The sequence below is a fragment of the Leptopilina boulardi genome, unplaced genomic scaffold (genome assembly GCF_019393585.1).
Source record: "Leptopilina boulardi isolate dan_hultmark-lab unplaced genomic scaffold, ZJU_Lbou_2.1 LbouV2_214, whole genome shotgun sequence".
In the NCBI taxonomy this organism is placed as follows: domain Eukaryota; kingdom Metazoa; phylum Arthropoda; class Insecta; order Hymenoptera; family Figitidae; genus Leptopilina; species Leptopilina boulardi.
The window spans coordinates 3,325,690-3,348,825 of NW_026137768.1; the positions used below are offsets into that span (position 1 = coordinate 3,325,690).

General features: G+C 30.2%; 2 protein-coding genes across 6 annotated transcripts in view; one reads left to right on the top strand and one right to left on the bottom strand.

The window, feature by feature from the left end:
* Window positions 1-20,981, bottom strand: part of LOC127279054 (uncharacterized) — a 34,674-nt gene extending 13,693 nt beyond the window's left edge. For 4 of the 5 annotated variants that reach the window (XM_051301167.1, XM_051301168.1, XM_051301169.1 and 1 more), the window contains exon 1: window positions 20,115-20,981. The gene's annotated coding sequence lies outside the window, so the exon portion shown is untranslated. The remainder of the gene's footprint in view (window positions 1-20,114) is intronic. The other variant, XM_051301165.1, reaches the window with a different exon arrangement.
* The window catches only part of LOC127279053 (uncharacterized), a 95,265-nt gene that overhangs the window by 33,260 nt on the left and 38,869 nt on the right, over window positions 1-23,136 (top strand). The gene's annotated exons all lie outside the window — the stretch shown is intronic.

A 23,136-nucleotide genomic window follows, 5' to 3' on the forward strand; every position in this document is an offset into this window, starting at 1 on the left:
ACACTTTCTGCAATTTGCGCACATTTCTTATAAACGCGAGAGTCGAGAAATTAAAGAAAACCCACACCATTGTAGACCAAGAGCGCGCGCAACAAAAAGTCATCCCACATAACAAGTGACGTTATTCTGTTAAATACCCACCCAAGAATGTTTCTTCTCCATTTTAGGAAAGTCCTAAAGAACTTTGTTGCCTGATCTTCTCAGAAAGCAAACGAAAAATTTATTATCATTCTTTTATTTTTAAAAATGTCAAATTTGTCTACCAAACATAAATCGATTGATACATCCCACGCATACAGAAAATTACAATTATATCAATGAAAACAATTAATGTTTATACATTTTAATAGAATTGAATTTTTTTATACGAATAAAGAATGTTTTCTTTTTATTAGAAATATAAATAAAAAAGAAATATAATTAGATGCCTGGGGGTATAATCCTTTTTTTCTTAACTGTTAGAAGGGAAGGAAATTTCATGTGTATACGTTTCATAAAGTTTTCTTATAGCAAATAAACGAAAAATTTTATAATATACCGCGGAAAAAATCAGAAGAATCTTCTCATTTTTATGCTACTTTTCTTAAAGAAAAATAATTTTCCAATATTAATATAAACTTTTAATCAATAATAGTACGTTCTATTTAAATTATTAATATTAATTTGATTTTTTCATCATATTTTCTAAAATTTGTTATATGTTTTACGTGAGTGAGTATAAGAAGGAATATATATATATAAAAAAAAAAAAAGAAATAGGTAAAAGGTCGACGCGAGAACATGGTAAATCGTGCAAGTTACAACATCTCTTCTTTTCTCTCGCCTTTTCCAATACGCTAAGCTCTTCAGCATTCCATACCAGAGGAGGATCAGCAACCTGCAACACTCTCTGGAGGTCCAAAGGGTTTAAAGCGCTCTAAAAGAAATAACCTCTTTCTCGATATATTTAAAAATGTCTACACCAAACTTGTTACCCCGGAATAACATTATGGTTACACATGTATATCTGAAAGCCGCAATATGTTGTTATAATTTTTGTTTTAATATTGCACGTCTCATTAAGTATTCCAATCTTTTAATATTATATTTAACAAATATAATTTCAATAGCTTAAAGTTAATTAAATTTATTTTTAATTAATTTTTTTCTATATATATATATATATATTAAAATTTAAAATTTTAGAGTAATTTTAATTTAGTTTTAGAAAAAAAAATTACAGTTTTTATATATATAAAAGGAAAATTAAAAATTGGAAACGATTTTTCAACAGTTAGAGAGTAATGGTGGAAGTAGTGAAAATATAGTGGCCGTCATTAAACTGTGTAAAACGAAAAGAAAGAGAAATAAGTGGAAAGAGGCAACAAGTCTAAGAAAGTCAGACAGTTGTTTTGTCACTGTCGCGACGCATCGCGTCGGTGACCTAATTGTAATTTAACGTGTCTTAATAATGTCGCAGTTTTATTCCCACACAAAAGAAAAATTCAAGGCTTTTGTTTTTTTAAGTTTCATTGTTAGATGTAGGACATGTGTTGTTTAGCATGCACGAGGTCAAGGAAATGCAAAAGAAAAAAAGCGGAAAAGCTTTGGGATTTAATTTTTTTTATATAATATATATTTTGTGTTTTATAAATTTATGGCAAAAGGCGAGTTAAATTTAAAATAAATAAGGTTACACCCTGTTTCATAATTATCGATTTCCATAAAAAAAAGAAGTTGTTCACCCAGTGGGCAAAAAACCATGTTCGTTCTAAAAACATTTTAAGAATTCTCTCTAAATCTGAATTAGTAGTTTTCTGCTAATGAAAGAGTGCGCATTCGTTTACCAATTGAATTAGTAACAGTTTTGACTAATTTGTAGTAAAAAACTACCGAGGGGGAATTTACTAGTTAAAAACGTGTACACTTGACTACCGGTATTACACCTAATGTTACCCTTATTACTAAGTTATTACACGTTATTACAGAGTATTACACATTATTACAGAGATATTACAGATTTTTTTGCGTTATTACAGCACCGTAATAACGCATTATTACACGGTATTACACGTTATTACACAAGTATTACAGGAAAAGTGTAAACTTGACTACCTGAGTAAATTCCCCCTCGAAAACTACTAATTGCTAGTTGAAAACTACTAATTTATGGAGTAAGTCGTATTTTTTACTATTTCAAATTAGTAAGCCAATTTACTCCATGAATTAGTAGTTTTATACTAGCAATTAGTAGTTTCTTTTACTAAAAATTAATCAAAACTGTTACTAATTGAATTGGTAAACGAATACGCACTCTTTCATTAGTAGAAAACTACTAATTCAGATTTAGAGAGAACGTTTCATGTCCGCCAAGTAATGTGCTAAAACATTTTATGAACATGGATGTTCAAATAATGTTCTAGAATATTATTTGTTTGACATATGAAACGTTCTAAAAACGTTTTAACCCATTAAGGCCCATAGATTACACAGCGTTTCTAACGTCAAACTAATTATTGAATTCATAGCATAATCGAAAAAAAAGACACCCCTAATTTTTCTTTTTGCAAAATAATTTGTTTATCTAATTTGTTTAAAAAAATTTAATAAAAAAAATTCAATTTTTAAAAAACCAATAGCGCCATTCGAAAGAACGTTTTAAAGGCTTGTAAGTATTAAAATTATTAAAAATTTTATCTAAATTTTGAAGTTATGTTCGTTTCTTGGTTAGGGGAATTTGAAGTTATGTTTGTCGGACATAGCCTCAAACCCAAAGGTCACATGACCTATTTCCTTGAATTTTGAGGTTATGTTTGATCTCTGATTTTGAATTCTGGAAACCATGGTTTTGAATTTTAAGGTTATGTTTGATCCATGACCTTGAATCCTGGAGACCTAGGACTTTGAATTTTGAGGTTATGTTTGATCTCTGACCTTGAATCCTGGAACCCTATGCCCTTGAATTTTGAGGTTATGTTCGTTTTAATAATAGTATAGGTAGATACATGGGTTGTTCCACGTTAATTCGCCTGTGGGTTTGAGGTTAAAATCAAAATTAAAATACTAATCTAGGTATATATGTGGGTCATTCCATATCAAGTGTAACCAACCCATGTTTTTGACATGGTTAGTACAATAGTTGGTTATTCTTGATATGGAATGACCCATTTCTAACCTAACCTTGTCAAAAACATGGGTTGGTACACTTGTCATGGAATGACCTATACTGGAGACAGCGGCGAAATTTTTTTATAATATATAAAAGAGAAATAATATATAATAAAGTTGATTGAAAAACTATTTTCAGTTATTAAAACAATTTTCACTACTGAAAAAAAAGAAACTTCTCATATGAAATTTTAAAAATGCAGAAGCATCTTTTGAGAATCAATTGTTGTAAAAGGAATACGTTTTATTGAAGTACTCGAAGCGTGGAGAATACGTGAGTCCAGTGAAGATCTAAGACATTAAAGTTTCACGTGAACTGACCGGACAAGAATTCTAAGCTATCGAGATTTTTACATTGAGATCACGTACAATGGCGGATGGTTTGCTCTTTTTCGCTATATATATATATATATATACAGTCATCTCATCCCGGACATTCGCTTCGAGATCTAACGCGAATCGATTCTCATCCCGTAAGAATATAAACTGTCGAAATTCAGTCAGTTCGAGGAGAGAAGCACATTCTTAATCGAGATTCCACCTCGATGCTTTCGAGTGATGGAAATTGACGCCCTACTAAATTCTCTTCTTTTCAACATTGTGTCGATTTGAGAGTGACTCGAAAAAAAGAAAATTATTCTCATTGGAAAAGAATATAGAATTAAAACCAAAAATTTGATGACACAAGAAATTAAAAAAAAAAATTATTTTATTATTTTTAATTTTAATAATAAAAAATGTACGTATATTTATAGAGGCGTAATTTTAGAAAAATAAATGAAGAAAGATGAGTTAGAGAAGTATAAGAATATTTTATTTTCAACTCTGCGTATAGATGAGGCTATTTTTGCGAGTTTATTCAGCCCTGTGAGGTTACAGGCCCTGCGCCTATGAGGCCGATACACTCGTGCCGGCCCCGCGGAAGAACCAGACATCTCTCGTGGACTTGTAACTTTTTTTCTACGCCATTTGGGCGCTGCAGTGCTTGGACGCTGAAGAAAAGAGTGCAACTTAGAACCTTTAAAAGATGAGAAAGAAAGAAGGAAGAAGTTTCTACTGCAAGATAGAAGAGCCAATGAAGCAACGAGGAGGAAGGAATAGTGGGACGAGATTTTAAAGGGGGAAGAGAGGCATTTCGAGAGTAGATTCTAGTATAGCTTGATGGGAATTGGAATGGGACTGTTTAGAAACTTAATAAAAAATATTGTTTTTCAAATTCATATTTTTTTTTTAAATAATGTTGGAAAAAAAGAATCGACTCGGTTAAATAGAGTAAATATTTAATTTCGACTAGGATTAATTGAAGGTAAACTGAAGTTAAGTTGAAAATTAAACAAACAGTTGCACAGATTTCTGAGTTGGATTTAGTTTGTCTTTTAACTTTTCAAGTACCTGATATCGGATGCCCTCAAATCAAATAAGGATCTAAATTACAAACCAACTTGAACATAAAAATCTTTTTTTCTCTTTTGTTGAAAACACCTCAAGGGTATGAAAGCTCTTGAATATAATTTCATTGAAAATTTAATGAGTTTGTAACGTAAGTGCGAGATATTTTGCAAAAATTCTTATTATAATATTTAAAAAAAAAATGATATGTTTCCTACCATGAAAGTTATAAGTTTCTTTGTGTATATTTTTCTTGCGGACACATAGCTTTTGTAGTTTCTTAACTTAACAAGTTTGTTGTAAAGTTTCCTTTCGAGGCATATGAATAAATTATTGTGAGCAAACTGGAAGGCTGGTGTGCCTCTGCATTACCCGAAAGTCTTGAGAGCATCAGAAATATTTTATGATAGTCAAACTCAGTTTATAATCGATAGAAACGCATAAAGTATACAAACGAGTTTGTTTTTGAATAAATGATTGTGATTTTGCTTAGCGATGTATGCGCATCCCATAAGTTGTGAGAAAAGGCAAAAACAGAAGAATTCGATTCTTGTGTTCAAGGATATAGCTTTCCTGTCTGAATCAGGCTGCTGTGAGCGACAGGACCAAAGGCGAATCGTCTTTGCCTATACGGCCCACACAGAAGCAGAAGCTTTGAGAATATAATGTCCAAAAGCAAGCGTCGAGAATGTAAAGTTGGGTACTTTGTGAGGCAGAAACGTGTATAGCTATATATATGCGTTGATACACAGGACGTGTTTGTGGCTTCTGCGAAGGGGATCACTTATATGCAGCAAACTGTAAGAGAGCCCATAGATTGCTCCCTGCGAATCTACTTGGAACGATATATCGTGCTGTTTCATGCGAACGACCCCATTACACTTAATAGAAAATACCGAGCAATGGATGCTGTAAGAAACGCTTGTCATGCTTTAGCCTTGATGACCATCACAAAACAGGCAGGTGCGCAACCTTTTTGATCAATCCACCTGCTGATCTTCCATCTGATAAATCAGAGACACTTTCAATTTCTATTCATTATCTAATTAATTTTCACAGACAAGTAATTCAATCATTTCTTTGAATTTTAATTTATTTTTCAACAACAAAAACTTTTCTTTTTCATATTTCTTTTTCGTAGAGGCCAGAGGTACGAATTTTTATTTCCATTTGATATACGACCCGATCTTGCTCTCACTTCACCTTTACTGCAAAAAAGGAATATAAACAAACACACGTATGTAAGAATACCTCCCTTGTGACATAGAAATATTGTCGCAAAAAGAAATTTAAAAACCATATAAGACACAATTTTTATTCTATAGAAAATTTTATCGATAGTAATAGATATACCTACTTTATACCAAATTCAAACTATAATAATACGATATGAAAATATTTCTAATAATTATCCCAAAAAAAAAAAATGGTCGTTAATGGCGATCTCGGTTCGCAAATTAAAAAAGAAAAGGAAAAAATAGGAAAAATAAGAGAAAGACAAGTTTGAGACTGCGAGTTCGGAGATAAATTATATACGTCACAGGAGGAGAATTGGAGAGACGAGCCTTGTTTTTCTAGGCAAGCGAATTAAAAGCGGGGATGAGATTTATGTCTAGATTTAACGACGATCCTCCAATCAGTGGTGGCTAGGCACGCTGCATGCCTACACACACACACACACTCACTCCTACAAGAAAGTGAAATATACGGCAATGAATAACATACATGTGTAGGTGGAATTACTCACTTTCATGTGTGAGCACACAACCCTCCACAGCTTTTAATGGCGATAACTTAAGCTGTGAGTGGCATGGATGCGGAGCCACTCCTTTCTTCCATCGCGATCTAAAAGCACCAACTTTTACTACTTATACGTTATGAAAAACACTTTTCAATCTTATATAAAAACATTTTATGGCTAAGCAGTTTTAGAAAATGGAATTTTCTCGTCCTCTCTTGAATAATTTATCGCACAAAAATAATTATACGAAATTAAAATTTAAGAAAATTTGTTGCTCATTAATTTTTATGAATAAAAAGAAATGTTTATTTGAATAATTACTTTTATGAATTTGGCACAGTTTGTTTAATGACGTTGTAATAAAAGCGAGGAAAGCTCCTTGATGCTTATAGTGTTTTCCTATTTGGCAACAAAATTCTTGATTTGCAATTTGGAGTCGTTCAAAAAGCTAGGAAACCGCAATTCGACTGCCATGTTCATCTTCTCTATGGTTCCTGTAACCACAGTTGTATGGTGGGTCAGAGGTATGAGACGGGTGTGCATCAGTGGGAGAATGGCTTTGCAGTTATCGGACTTTGTGACTTGAACGGCTTTCAAGTTGATTCGCATCCCAGTTGTGCAACCTATGCAAATATCAAAGCCATCCCAAATATGGTTAAAAAATTTTACAAGTAAATTTTAATTCTTACTTTTTCTCAAATTAATTCCCGATTCTAAAATTAACTAATTGTAAATTACTATCATGCAGAAAATTTTGTTCTCTTTATTAAATTTTAAAATTAATTAACTGACGGAAAAAACATGTTCTAAGTTCCATGAGGGGCAACATTATGCACAAAATTTCCATGTAGCATATTATGTCATTCAAGGTAAAAGGACTGGCCAACATTAATAATTTCGTTTGTCAGACTTTACCTGTACAGTTACACAATTGTTCAGTGTCATAATTAACTCTATTTAGCTATTACTATATATACAGAATAAGCTACCTAATCCCTTCAACTTGTGAAAGGTTTTGTAAGCAGTTTCCGTGAGTTTCTGGAGGTTGAGGTTCTATTTTCATGTAAATTAAACGTCCGCGTGATGCAACAAGAAGACGATATTTATTTTGCAACTCCCTCAGAGCAACCTGCAGACATTCGCTAAAGTAAGATACAGTAATAGCGTTCGCAATCAAAGTTTATTGGACTTCTATAGGAAAAAATTCTTTTCCAATTTTACAAGTTGGAAAAAAGGAAATTAATAAAAGTCGTAACTGGAAATGAAATGAGGTCTTCTGTTGATTTAAAGTAGACATTTCTTTTCTCTTATTCTAAAATCTTTATTTTAAAATTGCAAAAGAAATTAGTTTTTATTGCTTTCTTTTTATATTCATCGCAGTTTAATTTCATATGCGTGTCAATTCATGAATTTTTATTTCTTTCATAATTAAACATATTTCATTTCATTTATATTTTTAAAAATGGAAATAAAAATTAGAGAATATAAATTGATATGTCGATTTCCGCTAAACATGTTGAAACGTGTAGTTGCGCATAGAGTTTGAGTGTACTTCCGGCGAATGAAGAATATTTCATTTCTATGAGCACGATATGACAAGCGAGTTTAATAATCCCAAAATTCGCCACAGCCAAAATTGGCGCAAACTTGAGGATAAGTTCAAATCCAGCCAAGTTTACTGCTTCGTTGATCGATGGACTCTTGGAACTCGTCCACTTTTCTTACACACTGTCTGTCTTGAAATTCACCAAAGTTTTTATACTTTGGACAAAAAAAAATTCTTTTACTGTTAAGACAGCGTATAGAATATAAATTCTATATTTTCTTATAAATTTGAAAAAAAAATTTTTTTTAATTTTTATTTATTTAATTTTTAATGCTTACATTTTTTTTTGTAACAAAATCTAAAAGCACTATCTTTCTTTACATTAATCTACTGGAAATTCCAAGGATAGTACACTTGCGTTGATAAGGTGGGTAAGCTTTTTAAATCTCATTAGAACTATCTTTTGATCTCATTTTCGAATATATTTTGCACTTTATCTGTATGTTCGATCTAAATTGTTTTTAAAACTATGCTTCAACAAAGTTTTATACATTTTATGTATTGCTAGATTTTTTGAAAATTTGTAATATTACTAAAATAATCCAAATAATTTTGAAATAAACTATGCTGCTGTAGAATTTAATTTTCTCAAACTATTAAATTCTTTTTTACATAATATTATTTTTAATATACTGAAACAATATTGGTTGAATTGAGTTTTTGAAAAAAAGTTGATGTGAATTTTATGGAAGTTTAGAAGAGAGCTTGAATGCATCGCCATCGGCCAGGTGACGGTCGATGTTTCAACAAAAGTTTTAGGAATGTTTGCACCACGTGTTATTGATGACGAGTGTTTCGTACTCTTCCACAGAATGGAAGAACATAAGGAAAGTTTTGTTCAGGAAACAAGATGCACGTTTCTCCAATATTCATGGACCAGGCATGACTTTCCTTCTTTCTTTATCTTTCTTACTTCCGTAGAAGACTCCTTCTGAATATTTTACTTCCACCTTTATGCAAGACGAATATTAAAATGGCTGTTACTGATTTTCTACCACACATTATTCAAACAGGTTTTAATCTGCTTTCAAAGAATTTTTGAAATACCATCAATACAATCTAAAAATAATAAATTTAATTTTTGAATTTCGATTTTAGTGTGGAAAATTGAAAGCGCAATTTGTTCAATTGAAGTGAAAGAAGAAAAATCATTGATAAACCAAAGTAGCTGAGCATCAGTGGCTGTCTCGATTTTTCCATTACATCTAAGCTGCACACTTTTTACGAGCTTCTTTCTCATCTCGATGAGATCACGTACAGGACTTTCTTCTGAAACAAAACCATTTTCTAACAAAGATATCCAGTTTATAGTATTGAAGATAAGATTTTCTTTTTACGTTGAACATCATTTGTTGATGCATTACGTATTTATATAGAGCACTCATCAATTCTCGATTATCAAATCTTCAATGGGTGAAAAAAATATCTGCAAAAAAAAAAATGTTATACAAAAAGCTTTTAAGGTTATATTCAAGTGAAAAAACTTTCAACAACAACATTTGCATCTATTACCTACTCTTTTTTTTTCTTTTGTTCAATGGCTGTAGATTCGATTTTTCCCGCGCTTGTCGATAGTGATTTACTAGACTTTCATCAGTTTCCGATTGTTCTGCAGTTGGAAGCTTGTATGTGCTTAATGGTGAAGGGAGGAAAAGTTGCACCAATAAATTTAAAGAGGATATCGTTCGAATTGCTCTAAAAGAGCAGGGACGTTTCCCAGCTTTCCGGGGGCTTTTTCGAGTCAAGAGAATTTGCCCATAGAAAATGCGAAAAACAAATGAACGCTTTCGTTTCAGCGACACTTTCAAGCTCGCCAGAAATTAATGGTCCCGTTCTAATTACGCTTAAATTTCTCTGCATTATAAAGATAGTAATTTTCAAAAAAAAAAAAAAAATAAAGAAAATTTAAACATATAAGCCGCAAAATTATCATCATTTTAGAAAAAGCTATTTTAATCTCTATAAATATTTCTTAAATTAAAACACTCTTGTAAATTTTATCGCAAACAATTTTTTATTGAATTTTTCATAAAAGAACTTTTATATCGGTAAATAATATTTTTTATATTAAAATATAATTTGTTTTTTGATTGTCCTGGTAGTAAAAAAATATCGTAAACTCACAACAAAAAGAGATTAAACAAAAATGATAACATTTTTATTTAAAAATACTATTTGAATTGAAATGATAATATTAGGATATTAATTTGAAAACGTTCCCTTATGTAAAGTAGAGCAGGAATTGGACAAGAAGAGAAACAATTCAGCTTTGTGTACCTGCATGTAGAATGAAATATGACGCTAAAGCTACAATACGTTAAATAGGACTGTGCCCCATACTCTTGGGATCATAACTGCTATGTGCGTACCTCTTTTTTTTCCTTGCAATTTTTACGAGGCACCCGGTGTACTTTTACGATCCTTTTGGAATTTCAGCGTGTTCTATACGCTGAATAAAATCAAAAAGTCGGCAGCACTACTAATATACTTCAGATCAATATTATTAGTTTCACGTAAAATAGAAATATTAAGCGGACCTTTCACAATTTTTCAAATAATCTGTAGAAAATAATGAAAATTCCTAATTAAAAAATGTAATATTTGTAATTGATAAATAAATAGGAATATTTTTTGCAAATACATTTTTAATTCCAATACAAATGGCTCATCCCCTATTAAATTTCGTGGGCGTGTAATCTATAAATCTGTAGATTGTCGGCTGTGGTTAAAGTACAATTTGGTCCTGCTGCATTGAGTTTTGCGGTTTCACTGATCTCCCACAGGAGAAAAGATTCTACATTGTAAAAGCTGATTGCCTGGTTCCTTGTCGCACACATTGTGCGAATTTAGCTCGTTTTCTTTATATTATCGAATCTTCTGGTGAACGGCTGACAATGCACCATCACTCCTCCGGGGGGAACAATAAATTATCACAAATTTTTTATTCAATTATTCAAAATGAATCATAATACATATAAATATTGAAATATTCATGAAAACTAAATAGTAGAATTCTGCAAAAGACACACAATTTTAGCGGATTTATGTAAATATATCTCTCTGTATATATTGTCTCTGAAATATATGGCCTCTATGTAATTTAACACAAAACAGAAGCAAGTGATGTGTACATGGGCCGAGAGAAAAATTCTGAACGCTTTGCAAGATTTAAACGCGAGTCATAAGCAAACCCTCTGAATATGCAGTTTTCATGCGGCAATAACTTGTACTGAGAGTAGAGGTGTTATCGCATTCGTTGGGAGAATATTAAAAAGGACTATATGGCCATTGGATTCTTCAATGGAGAGAATCGATGACGATGCGGCAGCACTAAAGTGATAAAAAGACTATATGTGACCCGCTATCTCTCAGGAGAGTATAAAACGATCAGTATCGTTTTGTAAGAAAGAGTTTTGTCCAATATACCCGTTCCGAAAATCCGGTCTTAAGGTCCTCCTGATACCGATTGCACACTACCGGAAGAAGCCCGCAGCGTTTGCCAAAGATGTCTTTTCTTTCGTTTTTCACTTCCTTTCTCTTTTGGTCAGAAAATCCTTCTTAAGTTGTTGCTATTTCTTGCGACGAAAAATATTTCCTGAAGCTATTCTTATTCCTTTTTTCTATTCTATTTTTATGTCAATATGATGATACTACAAAACTTTAAAATTATGTTTTTTAAAAATACAAGAAAAAAAAAAAAATTAACAGGATGCAGTTTGTAAGAATTGTTACAATGTAAAGAATGTCTACAATACAATTTAAATGGGAAGGGTTTTTTTTTTGAAAAGTGAATTGAAAAAGATTGTTATTGGTATAACATTGTTGTAAGGAGCAATTACTGCTTTATATAAGTTGAGAAGTGAACAACAGATTTCTTTTCAAAGTCTAAGTCTGTAATTCTATAATCATATACTAAATACGTTATTTTCGAAGTCACGCTATTGTGGAAGACCAAACATCCTGGAAATATGTGAAAGCAAACTAATAATGCTACCTTCTAGATAAATCTTTCAAAGAATTGTGAACTACAGTGTTTCATTATTATGTTTGTATGTGATAATTTGAAAACTTGCAAAAATCTACGTATTATAAAGAAAAAACATATGTTTGATGAGATCTTTCAACCACAAAGTCATTGAAAAGTTTTTTGAATTATGCATGAATTTCTGTTTTCATCCAAAATAGAGAGAGTTCTTAATGTATTAATTTTCTACTCTATATATTTTATATAAATTTCTTTAGTATTCAATTTTCATGAAAATTCAACCAAGTTTTCACGCATATAAGATATAATCAATAATATGAAAATCCTCCTACGCACTATATAAATTAATTCAAAGGTAAATATGGGTCTCAATAAACTCTAATTATTATCATCATATTTGATTGAATTTTCTACCCAATTTCAGTTCATATTATATTTAGAATAATCCGTGAATGATATACCAACAATATTTTGGTTTAATTATTTAAGCGATTTAACAATATATTATTTTACTGAATTAAATTATGTTAGAAAAAATGTATTATATTTTTCAGATTAGTATATAATGAAAAGTATAATTAAAATACTTTAATTAAAATTTAAAAAAAAACCTTTATAAGGAAAAATTGACAATCACATATATTTAATGACAAATGATGTAAATTACAATGCAATGAATTAGCCATACCATTGACTGTACAATAAATAATAATCTAAATCGAGCGAGAGGATTCAAATGCACGCACGAATTTCCGAGGCAAACTGCATTTGGCAGTCACGAGAATGTCAACAAGGTGTGTGTAACACATAGATGTGCAAATATTCAGAAGCAAACTCGAATGTTCAATGGAGAGTGCATCGACTAGCCAAGTATAACGTTTCGACAATAATATTGTTATCCTCGTTTTGGAACTTGCTTCTATTATAGAATGTAAAACATATTGCATTTTACAAAGAGAGAGAGAGAGAGAGAGAGAGAGAGAGAGAGAGAGGGGGGGATGTATATGGATAAGAGCTTTATGTTGTTGGCATTGCTATCGACTGTGCGAGAGGTCAAAGTACCACATTTCTTTTTTCGCTTTTGCATTACTTCCTCATTCAGGGGCGGCGCTATACCATGTCCATAAATTTAAAAACAAAAGGTTCTACCAAAAACGCCCTTTGAGTTATATCAAAAAATTTTGATATTGAAAAATGTCAGAGATCAAAGAGATACATAAAATATCTATTTTCCAAAACGTTAAATCCATAAAATTAACAAGACATTAAAGTATTATAAAAAGTTTGATTTTGAAATTCTATTTCTGAATTTACGACATGGATGCGTACGTAAAACATTGGTAATTTTGGAAAGCAATTTTTAGTCGACAAAATTTTAATAAAAGCCAAAACTGATAAAACACACAACTGACAACCATTTTTCGCATTAACAATTCGGGTTTGGGGGTCGTCAAAATTTGTCCCTCAGGCGCTAAGCTTTGTTGCAGCATCCCTGTCCTCATTTCATATCATTCTCAGCGGTCGTTTGTTCATTCTCATTTATGCTGCATTTGTGTTTCACGCTAATGACCACACGTTGAGATTTTCGTTAATTACCAACCACAAAGCATTTTTTTGCTTTCTTAGCAAGTGAAATAGCACAAATTTTTGCTTCTCGGATTTCATATTATATATATAAAAAAATGTTTTATGTCACATTCAAAAATTAAAACATTCGTTTTTCATTAAATTTTAAAAAATATAACATTTTAGATCATTTTACAGATAAGAAATATAGTGATGCAATAATAACAATGCAGTAATTTTCTACTTTAAAACTATACTTTGAAATTCAAGTGATGTCTTGAACGACCTCGTACTGTCTTATAACGCCATTAAAAGAAAACAGCAAGTGTCCTACCTCCAATGAGAAATTGCAGATAAATTACTGTTTAGACAGTAGAATGCAATTTAAATTTTTAGTGATTTATTTTCCTGGATTTGATTACAACAATTTAAAAATTATATTTAAAATTGTATTGTTTATAATTTAAAAATAACTTACCAAAAAATGTTAAAGTCGAATTCTTATATAGAAAAATGGAAATAAATATTGAAATATAAAATGAATTCCAAGTTATGCAAAAAGAATTTGTCTATGGATTCACTAAAGAGGGGACCAGAAACTAATTTGTTAGGTATCTTGATTCTCGATGCATAAACTCTCGATAACTACTTCCCATGAGATTATTGTCCATGATTTCTATCGTAAGTGGTCGTTATGTTTCATATATACATGAGAGAAACTAAGGCACATTCAGTGCATACCAGAATTCTCATCCAGTAATAATTGTAAATTACCATGGATAACTGTTCATGAATAGTTAGTAGCTTAAAACAGATAGTTCAGTTGACATCGATATAGTTTCTCAAACAGAAGTGTATGCACTGAATTTAGTCGGTCAATTTTATATTAGAGAAAATTGTTTAGTCAGAGCAATTAAAATTTGGTTAACAAAAAGATTTTGTTAGTATTTAAGCAACCAAACTATTTGTTTAAGTTTTAAGTCAACCAAAATCGTTGGTTGAGTGTTTTTTATTGGCATAACAAAAATGTTTGGTTAGTTCAACCAAATTTTTTTTGTTAGGTAAACAGAAATGTTTGGTTGATCAAACCAACAGAGAGATTTAAACTAATTGTTCTTTTGAGGTACAAATTGAGAGCGAATTAAATTATTTGGTTGTCGTAACCAAATTTTGATTGGAATTTAAAAATGTTGAACCAAATAATTTTGTTGACCTAACCAAATATTGAGATAACTCTAAGACTTTGTTTCAGCCAACAAAAATTTAGTTACAAAAACCAAAATTGCCTAACCCCGTGCAGAAATTTGAGTCAGATTTTAATAGGGACCTCGCTGTGCGCCCCTTTTGCCAGATGGGTTCCGGAAGGGAAACTCTAGGCGGGGCCCCGCATTCTTCGTCACGATCGACGCCAGCGATGAATGTTGGTAGGGATCTAGCAGGGATATCCCTGCGATTTCCCTACCAGAAGTAAAGGGTTCTCACTAGAACCCTATTAGCTCCCTTTAATCGATTATTATTAAATAAAAATTAATAAATATTTAATAAATCCAAAAAACATATTTATATAAAGATCCTTCCGTGTGTGTTTTTGAAATTGTAGAGTTAAAAACGCCCGTTATGCTATTCATTATAGCCGTGAAGTTTTATTGAACTTCCTAACCTCCAAACAGTACTAATACAAATTTTAACCAGAATTATAAATAAAAAAGTTAGAAATCATAATATTACCTGAAGAAATTGGAATAATCATAGTAAAAATTAAAAATTTGCAATAATGATATTAACATAAAGACAAAATTTGAGGTTAGAAAAACCAATCAAGATATTTTTTACTTTTAATATTCTAAGTACATATTTCATGTTTATTGGCTTAATATTAAATATTCTTAAATTGATAATATTATGTTAATATTTACCTTCTGATAAAGAAGATGAGTGATTATTTTTCATTATTAATTAACAAAAGAACAATAAAATTCAGGTTCACACAAAATGACATGTGCACTTGCGCCATTCATTTTCATCATTCTCGACGATGGAACATCGATATATTGAAAACTTCGATACATCGATTTTGATATTTTCGATTTAAATTTAAATATTATTTTTAAATTAAATAAAAAGTGAAACTATATATAATAATGTAATTTATTAATAATATTATTTTGATTCTATCACTCGGTGTTATTTAATAATAAATTTAATTTATTTAATAATTTTATTATTATAATTTATTATTATTAATATTTATTCTTTTTATTATTATTTCTAAAACGAACATTTTAAAAATATTTGTGTCCCTTATTGAACATAATTAAATTCATATTTTAAATAAATAAAACATCGAAAAATAATCTAAGTCCAATTCGAGGTATTTCTGACTAGAATTTAGTAAGGGCTTAATCAGATTTTGCTAGTTTGAATTGCCTTTCTAGAATTCAAACGGGATCTCAGCAGATATTTCTAGTCTGAATTTCTCACAAGAATCTAATCAGGTTCGAGTACGACTTTTCTAGGCTAGATTTTCTAGCGCGGTTCTAGTCGGAATCCATTATCACGTTGGGAAGCTTAGGGACATTTCTACACGGGACCAAACGATTTTGTTGCAAACACAAAATCTTTTTTTTTCAGTGTATGTAGGCATTTCTTTAGATTTTTTATACAAACAGACTCAAGATTGAAATTTGTAAATTATTACTAATAAGGTTTCAAATTCAAGTTAGAATTAAGACCTCTTTAAGGATCATTTTGGAGTAAGTGAGCTTTAACTTACAACTCCTGTTGTGGATATCCAAACAGTAGGTTATACGTCCGGTCGTAAAACAATGGATTTTGGTTTGAATTGATATATTATGTCTATATATGTTACCTATAGAAATTTGCTGCATTTGGTGTGTAATAATACATACACATGTTAATCGTACACTATTGTTTGACACGTGTATGTAAATAAGGGTGGCTTTTATGGTCAGGATTTGATGTTAGAGATTTTTTAGAAAAAGAGATGAAACATGGACTTCACTGTGAAATCTTGTCAGAGGCATATATATTTTAACCTTTCTACTTGCGTTAGATTTGTCAAATGCAGCAGAAATCGCGCATTCCATTCACGTATACATTAGGCAAAGGATTTCGTCCTACAAGGACGCGATCCTACTTGCAGAATTCACTATTTTCACCCAAGTTATGTGTGGAACGCTTGTTGACAACAATATTCCTATCACGTGCCAAAGAATTATCGATGTGAATGTGTACGCATGCATCTTTTTCACTTTAAGGGTACACGCCAAGTCATTGCTTTTTTATCACTCGATAGAAATTCACTTATTCTTTCTATATAATAAAATTTAGCACGCTTTTTCAAAAAAAAAAAATTTTTGTCTTCTTTTTTATTTCGACATTTTAGATTTATTAAAGCGAAGATAAAGAAATTGAAACGAATCAAATAAAATGAATAAATTGCTAAAGTGAATTCTAAAATCCAAGAATAAAATTCGCTACTTGAGCGTTTTTGACAAATTCTTCTATACGATCTGATTTATCAAGCCATTGCATCGAAAAAGTCACTGACAATCTGTCTCTTTTATATTTACGAGTGATTGCGCATGGTTGCATACTAATTTCATTTATTCAACCAATGATTTTCCTAATATTATAAAATTAGTCATTTATTATAAAACCACTTGTGAAGAAATAATAATTATTTAATTACATACGTAATTATTGGAAAAATTGAAATTTTTTCGTCTAATTTATACTCTAGAAGGAAATTGAAAAATACACTGTTCCATGAATCCCATTTTCGATCTAGGATGGATGTGTAATCGACGCCCCAAACGCAAACCAAGAAGGTCTTATATAGTTTCAGGCAGGTTTTTCTCAGAATAAACCGCCATTCTTTATCTATCTATTTTCAGATAGTACTTTACTCATGTCTATATTTCAGTCGATAAAGAGCGTAATATAGTAGATTCTCCTTTAGGTATATACACACCTTCTCAATCATGCAGTTATATAGATTTTATTTTTCTCGCAAATAATAAATTATTTTTATTTAGTTAAAATATTTTCTATATAAAAATCTTTAGGTTAAGTAAAATATAACTGTATTTTTAATTATTCCAGAAATTATTAATAAATATAAAATTTATACAAATCACTAAATAAAATAAAAGCATAAAAGTTCTAATAAATAATATTCTAAATGACTTTATTTTGAGATTCACTGGTTAAACGTGTTTTGGAGTCTAACGATGGACCACTTCCAGTCGCTTAAAATGTTTTTTTTTTTTTTTTTTAATGGCGATCCGACAGAAAGATCCGCGCGCGTTTTGCATAGAATAGCTAGTTCTCAACGATAGAGAATCTTCAATGGAAAAAAAGAATCTAAACAAAGAGGAAAACATTGCAGGGGCATCAGAGAAGAGAAGGATAAAACGATAAGCGCAGGGGAGTTTCTTTGTGGTCAGTGCGCGGGTATTTGTCTTGTGTCTGGAAGCACCGACAAGGTGGAATTCTTTTGTTCGTTCCTTTTCGATTCTAGCTCCCTTTAACTACTATTTACTAGAAAACATCACTATATGGATGATTTATTTTGATTTCATCGCTTGATATTCGAATCTTTGACATTTAATTTCAGTATGTTACTCTTTTATAAAAAGTAGGTAAATTTTTTTAAATAAATAATTTTATTTATTTCTTTTTGTTTATGAATATTATCATACGACGAGTCTCATATTTCAATAGTTTTTAAATCCAAATTATTTCTCTATTGTGTTTGAGGGTTTCCAATAACTCAAAGTAGAAAAAAAGTCTCATCTTATCTATATTTTTATGCAAAGTAAAAGTAATAAAAGTTTTTTTTTTTTATTTAAGAGGCTTTTTAAAATGTGTTTCGCACCCGTCTCAGGAAAAATTTATGTCTTTCTAGTTGACTTTCTCACAATAAGGGAATCACCTTAAGGAAAGTGAAAAATCGTGTACTTTCCTTAACTCAGTTTTGAACTTGTCTTGTGTGTGCTTGCACATTGTCGTCATTGTATTTGCCACCATAGTATTCAAGTCTCATCCGCGCGAAAATACCCCTTGGGCCCTTGCGGACCGTTTTTTTAGTTGAGCGACGCATAATAGTTTTCTCCTTTAGAATGTTGGGTTTATGGTCTGTTTTTATCAGCCATGAACTGACATCGTTTTGCGAAAATCGTAATTTCTTCACTTTCACACTGCATTCTTTTTGCAAAGATCACTTATCTTTAAAAGCGAAAGATAATTTTTCAATTAACTAGAAAATTATTATTTTAGAAATTAAAAAATTTACAAAAATTAAATGAAAGAGTTATTTTTTTTGCAAAACTTAATATGACAAGAGACAATTGTACAATCTCATAACTTCCGGTTGAAAAGGTTTAATAGTGATAAGAATTTTGTTATTGCTCTTTGGTACAACTTTTATTGGTATATAAAGATGAGATACTCACGATAAAAATCCTTAAATTATGCATATTATTTTTTAAATATATATATATTTTTTTGAAATCTATAGATAATTTAAAAAGAATGAATGATTATTAATTTTCTTGTAAATAGCTTTTTTCTTACTATTCTTTTAAATGAACAACGTTTTACACTCAGACTTTGGCACTTAACGTCAAATGTATCTCGAAGAAAAAGTAAAATCAATAATTCAATTTTATGACTCTTCATGGATAACTCTCTACAAAAGAAAATATATATTTTCTGATTCGATGTCCTGTCTCTTTAAGGAAATTGTATATTTTCAAATCTTTACTTTTTTGAATAGATTTTATGTTATGATTTACAAGCAAAAGTTTTCATAGAAACAGAATCGAAATTTATTTTTAAAAAAACAAATGAATTGATGTATATATATATATATATTTTATAAAAGTTTAAAACGATGCAGAAAATATGTGTACAAAAAACTTAACAGTCTCGGCAGATAGTATTAATACCCTCAATATTATATAAATCGTAAATATCAAATATAACAGACAATGAAAAGTTGAATGTTATGAATTTCCAGACAAATTATTATTATCAGTGCAGTGAACAATTTATTACAACCGAAAGTCATACGTTTATAAAATTAATATTAATAATCGAGCTTATTATAATATTTTAATATGATTTTTTTAGTGCAGAAAAAATAATTATCAATTTCCTGCAAGTATTAAAGAGTTGTTACTAATTTTAAAAGGTCAAAAGAAAAAGCAATAAAAATTAATTCTTAACATAACTTCGTTCGAAATAATAATGTTTCAATAACTAAATTTTGCTTTTTCAATGGTTATTTTTCATTTTTGATGTTTTTTTGTAAAATGAAAACGACTCTGCAACAAAAACTATTCAATATGTGCGGTGAAAAGACTTTTAAAATGACTGAACAATGAAATTTCAATAATTTGTCTTTGCAACGGAAAAGTTGGATTATATTTTTAAAATGAAATATGTTTTGACTGTTTTTTTTCGAAAAAGAAAAAATAGTTATAAACTTCATGTATATTGGCATGTGTGAAAAATTTATAAAACCTTGTTTAAAATCAAGAAGAAAATAAATAAATATATAATTAGATTCTCCAGGAATATTTCTAGGTCGATAAAATTTAAAACCCGAAATTTTTATTTGCAGAGAAAAAGTAAAAGATCAGATTTTGTGTTACATGATGAAAAATAAAGATGTGACGCACTATCACAATCACATTTGAAAATCTTGAACATTTCTCTCGTTGAAATTGGAGCGTATCTAGCTTTTTGAATATATAGAGAAAGCTTTTTCCTTCGCGCAGGATGTTAAAGGCATAGAAACCCTTTAGGATAAGAAGAATTCAGAGAAAAGACTTTTTGACTCCAAACGCCCAAGACTATTGCTTTTGCTGGTGAAATTCGTGTCGTTCTTCTTCTTCTTCCTCTTTTTCTTACTCTTCTTGTTAAAAATACGATCACTTTTTGCATACGTATCTTGTAAGTAGGACATCAGTCTATTCAACGAATGAGAATTCAAAAGACGAACTTGCTGATTAGTAAGAAGACGAGTGAAAATGAGAAAAAATTGAAACTCCTGTTTTTATGATATATTCAAAAAATAAAAAAAAATGAAAATATAAAATTGATACTTTTTAAACTATTTTCTTTTACATTACATTTTTTTAGTATTGTAAAATTATTTTTATCACTGGGAGCACAAAAAACACATCCACAATGTTTTAAAAAAAAAACGCTTATTGTAGAATAATTTCATTTTATTCAAATTAATTCCATAATTAGCACATTTTTATTTCTAGAGACACAAATTATGTAATTCTTTAACTTCCAACTACACTGATAAATAATGTTAATGTATTAAAAAAAATTTAAATTTCCTCTCTCTATTTATTATTATTTTTACTTATAAATAAATATTTCTAAAAAAAAAAATTTACTCTATTTATAAATCTAAAAGTTTATATTTAGTGCACTAGTTCCGATTTTCCGATACTAGAAACGCGGTGCTGATCTATGGCAAGCCTAGAAGTCAGCGTTGCACTTTGGTGGTGGGGGGCACTGCACCTCTTCTTAAAGCTTCGCGGTTTTTTTCAAAAGCATCATGTGACCCCCACTCACAAAGTTCCGTTTCCTCTCTCTCGATTCTTCCCCACTATGACATTACTTGCAGGGACGGCTCTATAGACTTTCAATTCTATTTGTAATATTCTTTAAAAAAAAAAAAAAACTACACTTTTTTTATAAAAAAATAAATTATATTTAATATTGTATTGTTTTATAGAAAAAAGTAACTGAGGATAATTTATAATTAAGAGGAAATCTAATTTTGTGTACAGAACTTGGCTCAAATAATTTAAAAAAAAATTTCTTACACCAAGAAAAAAGATTTCTTTGATTCAAAGAAATCAATTTCTTTGGCAAATTTTTCTTTAATTTAAAAAAAATTTATTTGTTTTAAACAAATTATCTTTGATTCAAAAAAAATTATTTTCGTTTCAAAGAAATTTGTTATTTAATCCAAATAAATGTTTCTTTGACCCTATATCAATGTTAGAATTTCTTCAATTTAATGCACAAATTTCTTTAATTTAAAGAAAATTTTTTTGAATCAAAGAAAACAAGTCAAATAAACTAATTTCTTTAAATCAAAGAAATCTTTTCTTACATTATTTTTTTTGTTGTTGTTAAGCAATATTTTTTTTTAAACATTTAGTTGCGAGCAGTTAAGTAATTTTCAATGAATGTTTTTGAGCATTTCTTTGATATCAGATTTTAATGCATTCAACATAAAGTTTTTTTTAGAGAGAAAGAGTCACATAAAGAAGCAATTTAAAACTATTTTTTTGAAATAAAAAGATTTTGAAAGGAACAGCAATTCTATACGGGTGCAGCATAAGTTGACACTTCTCTGGATGCATCTATATCCCTCTTTCTTGACTCTCCCACTTGAACGCTAATTTTCCTTCTCTACTCATTCCCCCTTACTTCATTCTCCCTTTCTCACCCCCTCTTGGAGCTTTTTTTTCTCGTTTAATCTCTTCTTTTTCTTTCTCATCATCTCTCTTTTTACATTCTTTTCTGTCTCACTTCTTTTCCTGAGATGTAGTTTCATTCCACTCTTAGACTCACATCCAGAGTTCACTTGCAGCCAAAACTCAACTAATTCCAAGAATCTCTCCTACAGCAATATATGAAAATTTAAATTTAGATTAAATAAGCTTTTTTTTGTATATTCTATGAGTTGTAGAGTTAATTTTTTAATTTTTTTATTAAGACGAATTTAGAAGAATTTTCGCATGCGTTTTTAAACTATTGTATAGAGATAAGATAAGACAAGTTTTATAAGTTGATTTCTAACTGATGATAAGATAAAGTTGCATTTAACAAAAATGTGAAAAATTATGGAAAAAATGTAAATGTAGATTTTTTTTTTGAATATAATGTAGTTTTGAAATTGAAGGCAATCTTTCGCTGGAGGCTTGGGTCCATTGGCCAGGATGTGGTTCCTCTGAAATTGCAGCTCTCACGAACGTAAGAGAAAAAAAAGACGAAAAGATGTAGCTTCTAGTTGGCCCCGACTTTGTTGCGCCGTGGCTGGGCTAAAACTTTCGCATTGCTAGACTCAATTCATGCCAAGGCTGACTGGGTGCGTTGCCCTCTATTGCCCCTATGCTGCCGTCACTGCAGCATGTGTCCTCTCTCCTCAACCCCTTCACCGTCCGGCGTTGCACCCGGCCACGAGGCAAACTGCAATTGCCTTATAGCTTAGACCTTAACCGCATGCACGCACTGCGTGTGCCCAATTTCAACTCGGTTCAATTTTTTCTTACTATACAGGTTTTTCATCTACTAACTTTTTTTTTTCATATACGCTCGCACTGACAACTCATATGTATACACAAAAGCAGAATTAGCCTTAAACCATTTTATATTTCATCTAAAATCTCTTCAACTCCGTTCCCAAAAGTAAATTACATACACTTCAAAAGGTTTTTAAACTTTATCGCTTCATTTTTTTTAATCAAATTCTCAATATCAAACTGTTTGCCCTCGTACTTTTTTTTATATTTTTTAATTTTCTATTTTTTTGTATAATTTTTTATATAAATTAATTTGATAAAAAAATCAATTTTTAATGAATATAATTGAAGATTTGTCATCTGATTCTGAAATAAAAACAAATTTCTCCTTCGATGAAAT